The 14,559-nt window shown below is 44.5% G+C and overlaps 1 protein-coding gene across 22 annotated transcripts in view; it reads right to left on the bottom strand.

The window, feature by feature from the left end:
* The window catches only part of MGA (MAX dimerization protein MGA), a 172,920-nt gene that overhangs the window by 113,612 nt on the left and 44,749 nt on the right, over positions 1 to 14,559 (bottom strand). For 7 of the 22 annotated variants that reach the window (XM_074394048.1, XM_074394047.1, XM_074394049.1 and 4 more), the window contains exon 1: positions 2,197 to 2,316. The exons of 3 other annotated variants lie outside the window; for them this stretch is intronic. The gene's annotated coding sequence lies outside the window, so the exon portion shown is untranslated. Of the gene's footprint in view, positions 1 to 1,847; positions 2,168 to 2,196; positions 2,319 to 14,559 lie in introns of those variants that run through there. 12 more of the 22 variants (XM_074394050.1, XM_074394060.1, XM_074394059.1 and 9 more) reach the window with 5 other exon arrangements.

Below are 14,559 nucleotides of genomic sequence, written 5' to 3' on the forward strand. Positions count from 1 at the left end.
AAAAATAAAATGTGAAAAATAAAATAAAAATAAAAAAATAAAATGTGGATATGATCAGAAAATGACAATAAATAAGCAAAGACAATAAAATAGCCAACTATTAATACTTTCTTAATAGCTCTTAAACATCACTTGCTTATTTTTTACTAACTTACTAAATGGTACTTGCCATTTATTAAGAAGCACTCACTTTGGAACAGACAATATCCTGGGCATTTATCGTCACAACCTTACAGGTCAAATGTCAAAATATTATCTGAAACGCTTTTAGGTTTCAAGGCACAGAACTGCACCTGCCTAAGAGAGTACTGACCCCTTCCCTTCCCAGATACCATTTGTTACTGCTGGCCTCAGGATTCTTTTCTATTCCTAGAAATGGACCCTTAACTACAACTCAGGGACAGCAAGCTGACAGGTCCCTAGCCGCTGGATAAGCAGAATTTAAAGAACTTTTAAGGCAGAAGCGGGCAGTAGTCAAACTTGAAGTAAGTATGGTAAGATACCCAGGGCACTGAAATTTCCTCAAGTCCTCGGCCTGTGTATTCTGCTAAGTGGACCCAACCCACTTAACCCACGCAAACGCTAGAAAACATAACCGTAGGCGGAAGAAACACTAGCCCGGTTACAATACGCAGAAACAGTAAAAGACTCTCACTGCCTTCCCCGAGAGGAGCAGTCGCCGTCGACTATTAATGACCCACAATCGCTGTATTTCAACTGCAAAGGACAGCAGCCAAGAACCACGTGAAAAAATGCCGCAAGGAAAGCTCTTCCGGGGAAGAGGAGTCCCCAAAGATCACGTGCAGCCGGCCGGAACCCGAAGATCGCGCTGCGGGACCCGGCCGCATTCTGTTACCTTGGAGACTACGCAATCAGCCACCAGACCCACCCCGGCCAACCCCCTTCCCAGCAGCCGTCACGCCGCCCCCAGGCACTTTCCCTGCAGCCTAGTCGCGGCGTCGTGCCCAAAAAGAATGAACAGAGCAAGCAGTTAACAGGGGACTTAGCCGCATAAGCCTGGCAAGCTCTACAACAACCCGCGTGCGGGTGGGCTCGAGATTTCTCATGATCCACGTGTTTGCTCCGGCGAGGCAAACCTTGGGAAAGTTATCTTCCCACTAAAAGAGCGCACTTTGGTTTCCAATGTTGGTCTGCCATCAGTAACCTCCTTTCAGACCTCATTTACCCGTTCCTGCTTCCACCCTAGCCAGAGGAAGAAGGCATTCCCAGGGTTCTAAAGGCAAGGCAAAAATCAGCACAGCAAGACGTTACCACTTTGCACTCTCCACCCAGTCTGAAATGATCCCTAGTTTCTCCTTATTCTTCTGACACACACAGTCCTCAACTTTGGCTACTGGTGCTTCGTGAAGAGCCGGGGGGAGGGGGGGCTGTTAATGTCTCAAGATACCTAGCCCTGAGAGCAGAGACCTACTTGACCATTTAACAGAAACGGGAAACCCCAAAATCAGAACTAGGCAAAGGCTGCCCCACAGAGGGAAAAAAAAAGTAACACCTGCCCTCCCCACCTGTTTTCCCCTCCCTCATTTATACACTTACACAACACTGGTCCTTTGTTTACCAAGTCCCCACTCCTACAGCTCACTTCCTCGCCCTCTTTTATTAAACTTGCCGTCCTGCCTCAAACAATTTGGCCGGAAATTACTTGTTAGAAGACACGTTTACACAGGTGTCAAAACGCTGCGCCCAGTTCCTCAGAAAAGCGACGCCAGCACCGTTTCCCTTGCAGTTCTAGAAGCACGAGACCTAGGCTCTAAACTGCAAAGCAGGTAAGCACGGCTCTTGACCTAGAGCCCGGCGCCGGGCTAGAAGTCGTCACGCAGACGTACCACGCGGAGCGGCACCCCACGCACGCGAAGGCAGGGCCGAGTCATGGGCGCTTCTCACCCCTCCCGCCTCGTGGCCGCTCTCTCTGGCGTCGATGTTCCCACTTGGGTAGCTGAGCGACGCGGAAGTGAGGCCGGGGACGCGCGCGAGGTGACATGCGCAGCTTAGCTCAGGGGACCATAGGCGCGCGCCAAAGGCGGCCCCGCGCAAGGCCCGGCCTGGCGAGGGCGTGCGAAGCTCTCTCAGCGGAACGTTTCTCACGCCGTTCAAATACACAAGAGCTTCAAACTCTCAAAAAACTCCAATCGGGCCATTACTAAGCGATGCCCTCCACCCAGGCCCGAGAGTTACCGTGCGGGGCGTGGCCGGCCTCACCAGGAGTCCTTCACATCCCTCTGGGGGCGGGTTATTCTGTTCGGTTCGCACACCGTGTGTCCGCTCCAGCTGAAGAGCCTGCGCGCGCGCACCGGACGTCCACGTCACCGCGCACGCGCTCCTACCCGCGCGGAGCCCGCCGCGCAGGCGCAAAAAGAGACGCGAGCAGCACCTCCCTGGCCCCTCCCCCAACACCAGGAGTCCAAACGGCCCCAGAGCTGCAGCAAGACCCTTGGGACCCGCCCCCAGTGTGGAAGCCGCTGCTTTTCCGGGTCCCAGGAACCCAGAAAAGCCTACTGAAGCTTCTAGAATCAAGAGAGGCGAGGCAGGAGGGAGGCACCTAGATTCCTCAGGCTTGCACACGAAGCCTTCGTGGAAACTGTGAAACCACTGCCCGCCAGGCCTGTCTCAACTGTGCCTTTCACCCTTTCCCTAGGGCTCCTCGTCGGCCCCGCCCCGGCCGCGCCCAGCCCCACCCACACGGGGCTCCGCAGACCCCCAGCCTCCACAAGCCCGTCAAATGAATTCGAGGTCTTCCTCCCCAGAGTGCCGGGGCTTGGACAGCCGCAGAGCGTTGGGAAACCTTGAAGCAACGACCTTGAGAGACGGATGGTCGAGTTTACAACATCCACATCCGAAGACGACTAGGAAAAATGGGGAGGAGACCGAAAGACTCAGTGCACAGTTGGAAAACGAAGAATTGCCACTAAATTGCCTGATAGAAAGATGAAAGACATCTTGATAAAACAGGGAAACAAGAAACTTGCAGCAGTGTGTTATCTGAGCTTTAGTGCCTTGATCCTGTGCATTCAATTTTTGTTTCTTGAAGACATTTAAGCTATGAGGTGCAAAGAAAATATTACTGAATATCTATTATGCTTCAGGCAGTGGCTGAACTAAACCAATGGACAGTATTTCTCCTAACCTTCAAAAATTAGTTATCTTTCTCATTCTCTACTCCATACCAGCTGTTCTTTCTTCTGTGCTGCTGACACACCAGTAAAAAGGAAGAGTAGTTTAAAGAGATAAAAGAGGCAAAAAAAAAAAAAAAAAAAAAAAAGAGTAGGAGAGCAGAATGTGTGGTTCATGATCCAAAACTGCTTTCTTTCACTGTCTTACAAGAATTAGCAAGCACTGAGAACCTACGACATGATAAGCTAAGTGACTTAATACAAAACACTATGGAGGAGAATGAGGAGACTAAGAGGAAGGAATCAACAGGAAAAGGCTTATCCAACACTGATCTGACCTACTTCTTACTTAGGACCTTATTTCTCTACACTTTGCTCTTCCTAAGGAGACAGACAACATGGACAGAAACTGCTGGAATAGTCTGAACTAGAAAACGTATAGGCTGCTTTACAGACTTCTGAAGGCATTCTGAACCCCCCAACTCAGGCACCGTCAGCAGGAGCATTCAAGATCCTAAGCAAAATTGAAATGTAACAATTTAACACCTTCCTCCTCTTCCCTGACCCTAAGAACCATTCCTACAAGCTGCCCTGTAAAAATCTCCCACTTTACCAAGAATGCCCTCTGCTCAAGGATCTAAGGTTTCCTCATTAAAAAAAAAAAAACTTCCATTTTCTGGTTAAGAAATAAAAATTTATTCGCCGGGCGCGGTGGCTCACGCCTGTAATCCCAGCACTTTGGGAGGCCGAGGCGGGTGGATCACGAGGTCAAGAGATCGAGACCATCCAGGTCAACATGGTGAAACCCCGTCTCTACTAAAATACAAAAAATTAGCTGGGCATGGTGGCGCGTGCCTGTAATCCCAGCTACTCAGGAGGCTGAGGCAGGAGAATTGCCTGAACCCAGGAGGCGGAGGTTGTCGTGAGCCGAGATCGCGCCATTGCACTCCAGCCTGGGTAACAAGAGCGAAACTCCGTCTCAAAAAAAAAAAAAAAGAAATAAAAATTTATGTTGATTTTGCGTTAAAACGGCTGGGCACGGTGGCTCACGCCTGTAATCCCAGCACTTTGGGAAGCCGGGGTAGGTCACGAAGTAAGGAGTTCAAGACCAGCCTGGCCAACATGCTGAATCCCCATCTCTACTAAAAATACAAAGAACACTAGCTTGGTGTGGTGGCACATGCCTGTAGTCCCAGCTACTCGGGAGGCTGAGGCAGGAGAATTGCTTGAACCCAGGAGACAGAGGTTGCAGTGAGCCGAGATTGTATGACTGCACACCAGCCTGGGCAATAGAGGGAGACTCCGTCTCAAAAAAAATTCCAGCCGGGCACGATGGCTCACGCCTATAATCCCAGCACTTTGGGAGGCCAAGGCTGGCGGATCACGAGGTCAAGAGATCAAGACTATCCTGCCCAACATGGTGAAACCCCATCTCTACTAAAAATACAAAAATTAGCTGGGCATGGTGGCATGCACCTGTAGTCCCAGCTACTCGGGAGGCTGAGGCAGTACTGCTTGAACCTGGGAGGCAGAGGTTGCAGTGAGCCGAGATCGCGCCACTGCACTCCAGCCTGGCGACTGAGCGAGACTCTTGTCTCAAAAAAAAAAAAAAAAAAAAAAAGGCATTAAAACATCTGATTCTAAGGTGTGAAGGAATGGTTAACAACCATGCATCCCCAAAGAGACAAGTTAACCAAGTGAACCCAAATGATCTCTAATTAGGGGATCTGCTAGGACAACTCATGGGGAAGATGGGGAATGGAGATTCTCTTTTGGTACTCCTTCCCTACACCAGACAAACATATTATTATATTCTTTAAAAAGAAAAAAAAAAAAAAGCTGAACTTTCAAGATTCAGTACTAAATATCCCAGTGGGAGAAAAAAAACTATCCATAGTTTTTCAAAGTGGAGTCTGCCTAACCTAGAAAGGTCAGGAGATGTCAAAAATCTAAGGGTCCTATGAGACCTTGTGTTGTTTTTATATGATATTCTAAAAATACCACCACATGGATTTCAGGGATCCAGTTTGGGTTGACCATCATGCAGGTACCAAGCAACCACTTGTTTTTCATTTTTCTTTTTTATTTGCTTCAAGTAACCACTTAAATGGTTATATTCAACTTTTAATGCAGTAGTCTCATACTGAAGTTCTTAATTGTATACTTTGGATAATGTAAGAAATTTCCTCCTTTAAAAGGCATCCATGTATAACCCAAGGTTTAAAAATGCCAAGCTAACTGCTAAAGTGATGCTCCCAAGTTCCACCTTTTTCAGTTATCATAGCTCAACTTATTGGTCCAGCCTAACACAAAAGTCTTTGCCTTGATTTTCCTAAGCTGAACTTTCAAGGGGATTTTTCTGAATATTAAGGGAAAAGAAAAAAAAAAAAAACTATAGAGAATGCATGCAATTTAACAATCTGGCCTAGAAAGTACACAGTTTTGATCCCAGGTTGTCCTATAAACACACAGGCACATTTACATACACACTTTCCCTCATCAGCAAATATCTGAGTGCCGGCCGGGCTCGGTGGCTCAAGCCTGTAATCCCAGCACTTTGGGAGGCTGAGGCGGGTGGATCACGAGGTCATGAGATCGAGACCATCCTGGTCGACATGGTGAAACCCCGTCTCTACTAAAAATACAAAAAAATTAGCTGGGCATGGTGGCGTGTGCCTGTAATCCCAGCTACTCAGGAGGCTGAGGCAGGAGAATTGCCTGAACCCAGGAGGCGGAGGTTGCAGTGAGCCGAGATCGCGCCATTGCACTCCAGCCTGGGTAACAAGAGCGAAACTCCATCTAAAAAAAAAAAAAAAAAAAAAAAAAAAAAAAAAAAAAAAAAAAACTGAGTGCCTTCTATATGCTGAGGATAGAGCAAAGATTGGCACCTCATGCGCTTTTCAGATGTCTACAGCAGAACCCCAAAAATTGGCACAACTTAATTAACAGACTCCACCAAGACAAACCTCCTAATCCAATCTATTCAGATCCAATTCTTTCAGTTCTGATTTCTAAAACATCCTCTCTCAACTGACTAAAAAAAAAGACCTCACTCTTCAGATGAAACCACTACCATAAATAAACTCTTGGACTATGTAGGGCCTCATTTAAAATATCTATATGATAAAGAACATTCATCAAATAAAGGCTACATACAGACCAAGTTTCAAAAGATGCTTGCTTTTGTTTTTACAAAAGTCCTTCATCCAGGTGCAGTGGCTCATGCCTGTAATCCCAACACTTTGGGAGGTCAAGGTGGGCAGATCACTTGAGGTCAAGAGTTCAACATCAGCCTGGCCAACACAGACATCTCCACTAAAAATACAAAGATTAGCTGGGGATGGTGGCACATGCCTGTATTCCCAGCTACTCAGGAGGCTGAGGCATGAGAATCGTTTGAATCCAGGAGGCGGAGGTTGCAGTGAACTGACATCCTACCACTGTACTCCAGCCTGGGTGAAAGAGCAAGATTCTGTCTCAAAAAAAAAAAAAAGTAAACTAAAAAATAAAGTATATGGGAGGATGAACATAGGTTATATGCAAATACTATGCCATTTTATAGAAGAGACTTGAGCATCTGAGAATCCGGGTATCCTTGGGGGCGGGGATCTTGGAACCAATCCCCCACAGATACTGAGGGACAACTGTATTACCTAGAAAATCAATAAAAACAGCAGATTCTTAGAACAAATTGGAAAAAAATGTTATAATACCATCTGGTAATGGAAGCAACAAGTTGTAATGGAGACTACCATCTGTTACATATTCATCTACAAGAAAAAAACAGCAAATAAATTAAAGAAAGGACACTTTAGTAACAGTGAATTTGTTTTACTAAATTCTAAAGGGAAAATGTCAGTCAGACACAGTGGCTCACACCTGTAATCCCAGTACTTTGGCAGGACAAGATGGGAGGATCATTTGAGCCCAAGAGTTTGAGACCAGCCTGGGTAACATAGTGAGACTCCATTTTTATTTAAAAAGAGGGCACAGTGGCTCATGCCTGTAATCCCAGCACTTTGGGAGGCTGAAGCATGAGGACTATTGTGCTCAGGAGTTTGACCAGCCTGAGCAACATAACAACTTCCCATCTTTATTAAAAAAAAAAAATTTTTTTTAATTAGCTGGGCATGGTGGTACACACCTGCAGTCCCAGCTCAAGAGACTGAGGTAGGAAGATAGTTTGAGCCAGGAGTTTGAGCCCACAGTGAGTTATGATGGCACCACTGCACACTGGGTGACAGAGTGAGACCCTATCTCAAAAAAAAATAACAAAGGAAAAATGTCAGAAAACAATAAAACAACTGAAGTTCGGAAAGACAGATTCAGAAGGATTATGAATCAAAAAATAATAGGTCTAAAAGAAACATAGTAAAAGTTTTAAACATAATATTAATCGCTTAGAAGAATTATCTTATCTAGGAAAGCTTTAGGAAGAACAAGTTTACCTAACTAAGCCAAGGGCTGCACAGAGATTTAAAATACGTGAGAAGCGTATAAAAACAGAAACTAGAGTTATTAGCCAAAGAAGAGGGGATAGATCAAGTAAACTGCAAAGCTGGAATTAGGCAAAAACCAAGACACTTACAAGAAAAAAATATACTGGAAAATTTTTTTTTTTTTTTTTTTTTTTTTTTTGAGACGGAGTGTTGCTCTTGTTACCCAGGCTGGAGTGCAATGGCACGATCTCGGCTCACCACAACCTCCGCCTCCTGGGTTCAGGCAATTCTCCTGCCTCAGCCTCCTGAATAGCTGGGATTACAGGCACGCGCCACCATGCCCAGCTGATTTTTTTGTATTTTTAGTAGAGACGGGGTTTCACCATGTTGACCAGGATGGTCTTGATCTCTTGACCTCATGATCCACCCGCCTCGGCCTCCCAAAGTGCTGGGATTACAGGCTTGAGCCACCGCGCCCGGCCTGGAAAATTTTTTGTAAGTGCATATGAAAGCAGCCATCCTTACTTTACATGAAGGGCAATACTGCCTCACAGAAAAAAGCTATGGTGGTCATCATAGGAATTTCCCAACTATTGGACATCACAGACCAGCAAAATATCCCAAAAAAGTATTTAGAGGACCATCATAAGGTGAACAAAATTTATCTTACAAAACATCCATCACTGGCTGGGCACAGTGGCTCATGCCTATAATCCCTTTGGGAGGCCAAGGGCGGGTGGATCACCTGAGGTATGGAGTTCGAGACCAGCCTGATCAACATGGAGACAGCCCGTCTCTACTAAAAATACAAAATCAACTGGGCATGGTGCCACATGCCTGTAATCCCAGCTACTCAAGAGGCTAAAGCAGAAGAATCACTTGAACCCAGAAGGTGGAGGTTACAGTGAGCTGAGATTGTGCCACTGCACTCCAGCCTGGGTAACAATAGTGAAACTCCATCTCAAAAAAAAAAAAAAAAAAAAAATCCATCATCTATTACTATCATGATTTCTTTTTTTTTAAAAAAAAAGATCACTTTAAGATTAAAAACAACTAGAAAGAACATCTCATAATCGTCTTATTTTTAATACATTTAGATAGACAAAAAATTCACTACATTGGTCCTTTTGCTGTGATATATCACTGAAAACCTCTGCAGACAGGTATTTATTTATTTATTTATCTATTTATTTATTTATTTATTTATTTGCTTGCTAGCTTGCTTGTTTGCCTGCAGAGACAGGGTTTCACTATGTTGGCCAAGCTAGTCTCGAACTCCTGACCTCGTGATCTGCCCACCTCAGCCTCCCAAAGTGCTGGGATTACAGGCGTGAGACACTGCACCCAGCCTAAGAGAACAGGTATTTAGAAATGACTGATCGGCCATACAGGAGCCTCCCTAGATAGCTAAGATTTGGTGTTCATAGGAAAAAAAACAATATACAACAGGACTGGGATTGGGTATAAGTCACTTGGCCAAGAAGTCAAGAGTCAGCTTCTCATCAGTAACAACACAGAAGAAGAGGATGTTGGCCAAGAGACATCTCAGTCAAGACCAAACGACAGCCACAAGATTAGAAAACTACTTTGGGAATCGGGGTGGGGGAAAACAGGAAAGCCTTTACTCTGGAGCAAGATCCTGCAACTTTGGTAACAGTACAGAACAGTGTAGTAAAACCAAGGTCAGACAGAGTGAATCACCTACTCACTCCACATACCTAGGAAAAACTGTGGAGCACATGGTGGCAAAGGAAGAGGCAGGTTAAGTTACACTTAAACTAGGCTTCAGGCATATCACATATATGAGAGGAAAAGGTGAGGGAAACTTGTTTTATTTGAAAAGTAAATCAAATGGAATTTTTTTTTCTAAGAGATAGGGTCTCACTCTGTCACCCAGGCTAGAATACAGTGGTGTGATCATGACTCAATGCAACTTCAACCTCCTGTACTCATGTAATGTTCCTTTCTCAGCCTCCTGAGTAGCTGGAATTACAGGCCATATCACCACGCCTAATTGGTTTTGTTTGATGTAGAGACGGGATCTTGCTATGTCAGATTTTACATATTCCTTCAAAATAAACACTGTAAAAATATTTTATAATCTTGACCTTTACTAAAATTGTTAGCTGTGATGGAGGGCAGGGGAACACCTGGGGGTTTTTTTTGTTTTTTGTTTTTTTTGGTGGGTTCTTTTGTTTTTTGTTTTTTTTGAGATGAAGTCTCACTCTGTCACCCAGGCTGGAGCACAATGGCACAATCTTGGCTCACTGCAACCTCTACCTCCCAGGTTCAAGCAGTTCTGCCTCAGCCTCCTGAGTAGCTGGGATTACGGGTGCCAGCACCATGCCCAGCTAATTTTTTTGTATATTTAGTAGAGAAGGGATTTCACCATCTTGGTCAGGTGATCCTGCCCTCAGGGGATCGACCCGCCTCAGCCTCCCAAAGTGCTGGGATTACAGGTGTGAGCCACTGCGCCCAGCTACACCAGTTTTTAAAAAAGGAAAAGGCTATATGGAAATAGAGAACATGAAGATTATTCAAGCACCTTGAATGCAGTACAAATTATAATGTATACAGATTACAAACTGTAGAGATTACACAGAGGCAATATTTTTCATCTCATGATTACTTCCACTCTACATTCTTGGGGTTATCTATCCTTATTAGCATAAGTAAATAAGGCTACAATAAGTTAAATATTTATTAAGCATCAAACTATGTGCTAAGCCCTAAAACTGGAGAGCATGAATAAATAAAAACAATTCCCCTCAAAAAGCTCAAGCTCTGATTGAAAAGACAGAATGATCATACTGCAAAACTGTAGTTGGTAGTGTGGGAAGAAGCCTCTGGGAATACTAAAGGAACATACAAAACCTACAAAGGGTATAAAGCCCCAGCCTCCAGAACTGTGAACCAAATAAACTTCTATTGTTTATAAACTGCGTACTCTGTGGTGTCCTGTTACAGCAGCAGAAAATGGACTAAGTCCACATGAAAATAACCTAGGTTACTTGGAAATGGGCTTGGACAGTTAAAAAATATTCATCCTACCTGGAGTTAGTATCAGAATAAAAGAAGAAAAAAAAATATTCATCCAATCTCCAAGTCCATGATGCTCATGATGTACATTTACTCTTTCGAACATTTAGATCCCTACTCTGCACTATCAAATATTTGTAAGAGGTATGCAAAAGAAAAATTATAGGGCCGCCGGGCGCGGTGGCTCAAGCCTGTAATCCCAGCACTTCGGGAGGCCGAGGCGGGTGCATCACGAGGTCAAGAGATCGAGACCATCCAGGTCAACATGGTGAAACCCCGTCTCTACTAAAATACAAAAAATTAGCTGGGCATGGTGGCGCGTGCCTGTAATCCCAGCTACTCAGGAGGCTGAGGCAGGAGAATTGCCTGAACCCAGGAGGCGGAGGTTGCAGTGAGCCGAGATCGCGCCATTGCACTCCAGCCTGGGTAACAAGAGCGAAACTCCGTCTCAAAAAAAAAAAAAAAAGAAAAATTATAGGGCCAGGTACAGTGGCTCACACCTGTAATCTCAGCACTTTCGGAGGCTCCAATGGGCAGATCACTTGAGATCAGGAGTTTGAGACCAGCCTGGCCAACACAGTGAAACGCTGTCTCTACTAAAAATACAAAAATTGGACAGGCATGGTGGGGCACACCTGTAATTCCATCTACTCGGGAGGCTGAGGCACATGAATTGCTTGAACCAGGGAGGCAGAGGTTGCAGTGAGCCAAGATCACACCACTGCACTCCAGCTGGGTGACGGAGTGAGACTCTAGTCTCAAAAAACAATTAAAATTAAGAACTATAGGGCCGGGCGCGGTGGCTCAAGCCTGTAATCCCAGCACTTTGGGAGGCCGAGGCGGGTGGATCACGAGGTCAAGAGATCGAGACCAGCCTGGTCAACATGGTGAAACCCCGTCTCTACTAAAAATACAAAAAATTAGCTGGGCATGGTGGTGCGTGCCTGTAATCTCAGCTACTCAGGAGGCTGAGGCAGGAGAATTGCCTGAACCCAGGAGGCGGAGGTTGCGGTGAGCCGAGATCGTGCCATTGCACTCCAGCCTGGGTTAACAAGAGTGAAACTCCGTCTCAAAAAAAAAAAAAAAAAAAAGAACTATAGAAGCACAGTGGTAGCAGGAACTGTCAGAGTTATCAAGTAAGGCTTAGTGCTAAAGAATATCTAGAAGTTGACAAAGCAGACAAGTAGAAGGAAGCGCGTTCTAAGAAGAAGGGGCAGCTTATGCAAATGCACATGACAAAAAAGAGCAGAGTTAATATTTCTCAAGTCAAACATTTACTGAGCATTTACCATGTACATATCCTGGAACACAGAGACTGATTCCTGCCCTCAAAAGCTTACAATCAATGATCAGACAACTATTATCAGATAACCAATACTCAATGATGACAGCAAAGAATAAAGAAAGCTACTGACTCTTTGCCTGGGGTATAATGGAAGCACAAACAAAAAGCAACTAAGTAACACTGAGGGATCATAGAATAGAATAATTCCCATAGGAAGTAAAGAATTACTTTTGGTTACTAGTTAAGGTGGTGTGTAAGGCTGGGTGCAGTGGCTCACTCCTGTAATCCCAGCACTTTGGGAGGCTGAGGCAGGCAGATCACCTGAGGTCAGGAGTTCAAGACCAGCCTGGCCAACATGATAAAACCCTGTCTCTACTAAAAATACAAAAATTAGCTGGGTGAGGCGGCAGGTGCCTGTAATCCTAACTACTCAGGAGGCTGAGGCAGGAGACTCACTTGAACCCGGAGGCAGAGGTTGCAGTGAGCTGAGATCGCGCCATTGCTCTCTGCCTGGGCAACAGAGCGAGACTCCATCTCGATAAATAAACAAACAAACAAACAAGATAGTATAGAAGATGACAAGACTAGAACCCAGTAAAATTTTTCTCCATATCCATCTATATCTCCTCCTCTCCCTTCCTTCTACATCAAATCAGTTATCAAATCTTCCTGTTCATTCTACATCACTGACCTTCCTGACCATGATACTCTGTAAAAACACCACTTACTGTTCTTCCTAGAACTTACCACAGGTTTATTTTTTATATTTATTTGTATAATTGTCTTCTCTTTCCGGCTCATCCCATCCCTATAAACTATAGACTGACTATATGTTTTTTTTTTGAGATGGAGTCTCACTCTGTCACCCAGGCTGGATTACAGTGGTTGATCTCAGTTCACTGCAACCTTTGCCACCTGGGTTCAAGTGATTCTCCTGCCTCAGCCTCTCAAGCAGCTGGGATTACAGGCTCCTGCCACCATGCCCGGCTAATTTTTGTATTTTTAGTGAAGACGGGGTTTCACCATCTTGGCCAGGCTGGTCTACAACTCCTGTCCTTGTGATCCAACCACTTCAGCTTCCCAAGTGCTGGGATTACAGGTGTGAGCCACCGCGCCTGGCCTGTATGTCCTTTTTAACCTCTACACTGTACCCTCAGATCCTATCAATGGTACATGGCACGCAGAAGCACTCAATTTAAAACATTTTGAACCCACACACTTCATTCCACCTCCATGCACCAACCTAGTCCAAACCACCAGCAGCTCTTACTCAGACTACTGCAACAGACTTTTCTTTTCTTTCTCTCTCTAGGCTCTCTCATTCTGGCTCTCCTCTAACCTATTCTTCACACAGTATCAAGGGACCCTTTCTAAACATAAATGAGTTCATGCCATTTCTGCCATTTTTAACCTTCCATTAGCTTTCCATTTCATTTAGAATAAAATCTAATCTCTTTAGCATGGATACAGATCTCTGCGATCAAATCATTCTCCCCATAACATATCATACTCCAGGCACAATGACCTTCTATTATCAAATGCTCCAAACACTTTCTCCCAGAAGGGCTCTTGCACTGCCTTTTTATTTGCCTGAAATGCTTTGCTTCCAGTCCCTAAAAACCTTCACCTGGGTAACACCTATTCATTCTACCAGTTTGTCTAAATGTCAGTCCCTTCCTTAGCAATGCTATCCCCACTACTTAATTTAAATTCTCTCTCAAAGCACCCTGTTCTATCTCTTCATGGCACTTATCAAAATGTATAATTATTTACTTATGATTATTCCATGTCTCCTCCATGAATAAAAGCTAACATATATACAGCATTTGCCATACTCATCTAATCCTAATAACCAGTGAAGCAGGCTGATGATGAAACTGAAAGGTTACGTTAAAGCAGGCGTCCCCAAACTTTTTACACAAGGGGCCAGTTCACTGTCCCTCAGACCGTTGGAGGGCCGCCACATACTGTGCTCCTCTCATTGACCACCAATGAAAGAAGTGCCCCTTCCTGAAGTGCGGCGGGGGGCCAGATAAATGGCCTCAGGGGGCCGCATGCGGCCCACGGGCCATAGTTTGGGGACGCCTGCATTAAAGGTTAAGAGAAAGGTTAAATAATTTGTTCAAGGTCACAAACAGTAAGGAGTCAAAATTTGAACCTAGATACTCTGGCTCCAAACCTCACATTTTTAATCGCTTTGCTATAGAGTAAGCTTTGAAATAACTGAATAACCATGTCTATTTTGTGCATCACTGCATATTCAGGTCTGGTGCCAGATATGAAGCATTCATATATTTGCAGAATAAATTTTTTAGTAAATAATTAAGAGGCAAATAATTACATTTAGAGGCATTAGGGAGAGGAATAAGAATAAAATTGGTTAGATGCAATGATTATACTGTCAATTTTGGACAAAATGAATTAAAGGCAGCTCAGAAACATCTTAAACAATATCTGCTTAATTAGAATCCCACAAGGAATCCATGGAAGGGCTGAAAGTGGTCCAGGAACACCCTAGAACAGTATCCAAAATTTAGTATGCTGTGTACTTTTCTGGGGAGAGAGATATACCTTAATCACATTCTTAAGGGAGTATGTAATCCCCTACACATATAGAAACCATCGATCTAAGTGGTAACGTTCAGTAAACATTGTAGATAGATTT

Source organism: Saimiri boliviensis, chromosome 2, assembly GCF_048565385.1.
Source record: "Saimiri boliviensis isolate mSaiBol1 chromosome 2, mSaiBol1.pri, whole genome shotgun sequence".
NCBI classification, from domain to species: Eukaryota; Metazoa; Chordata; class Mammalia; order Primates; family Cebidae; genus Saimiri; species Saimiri boliviensis.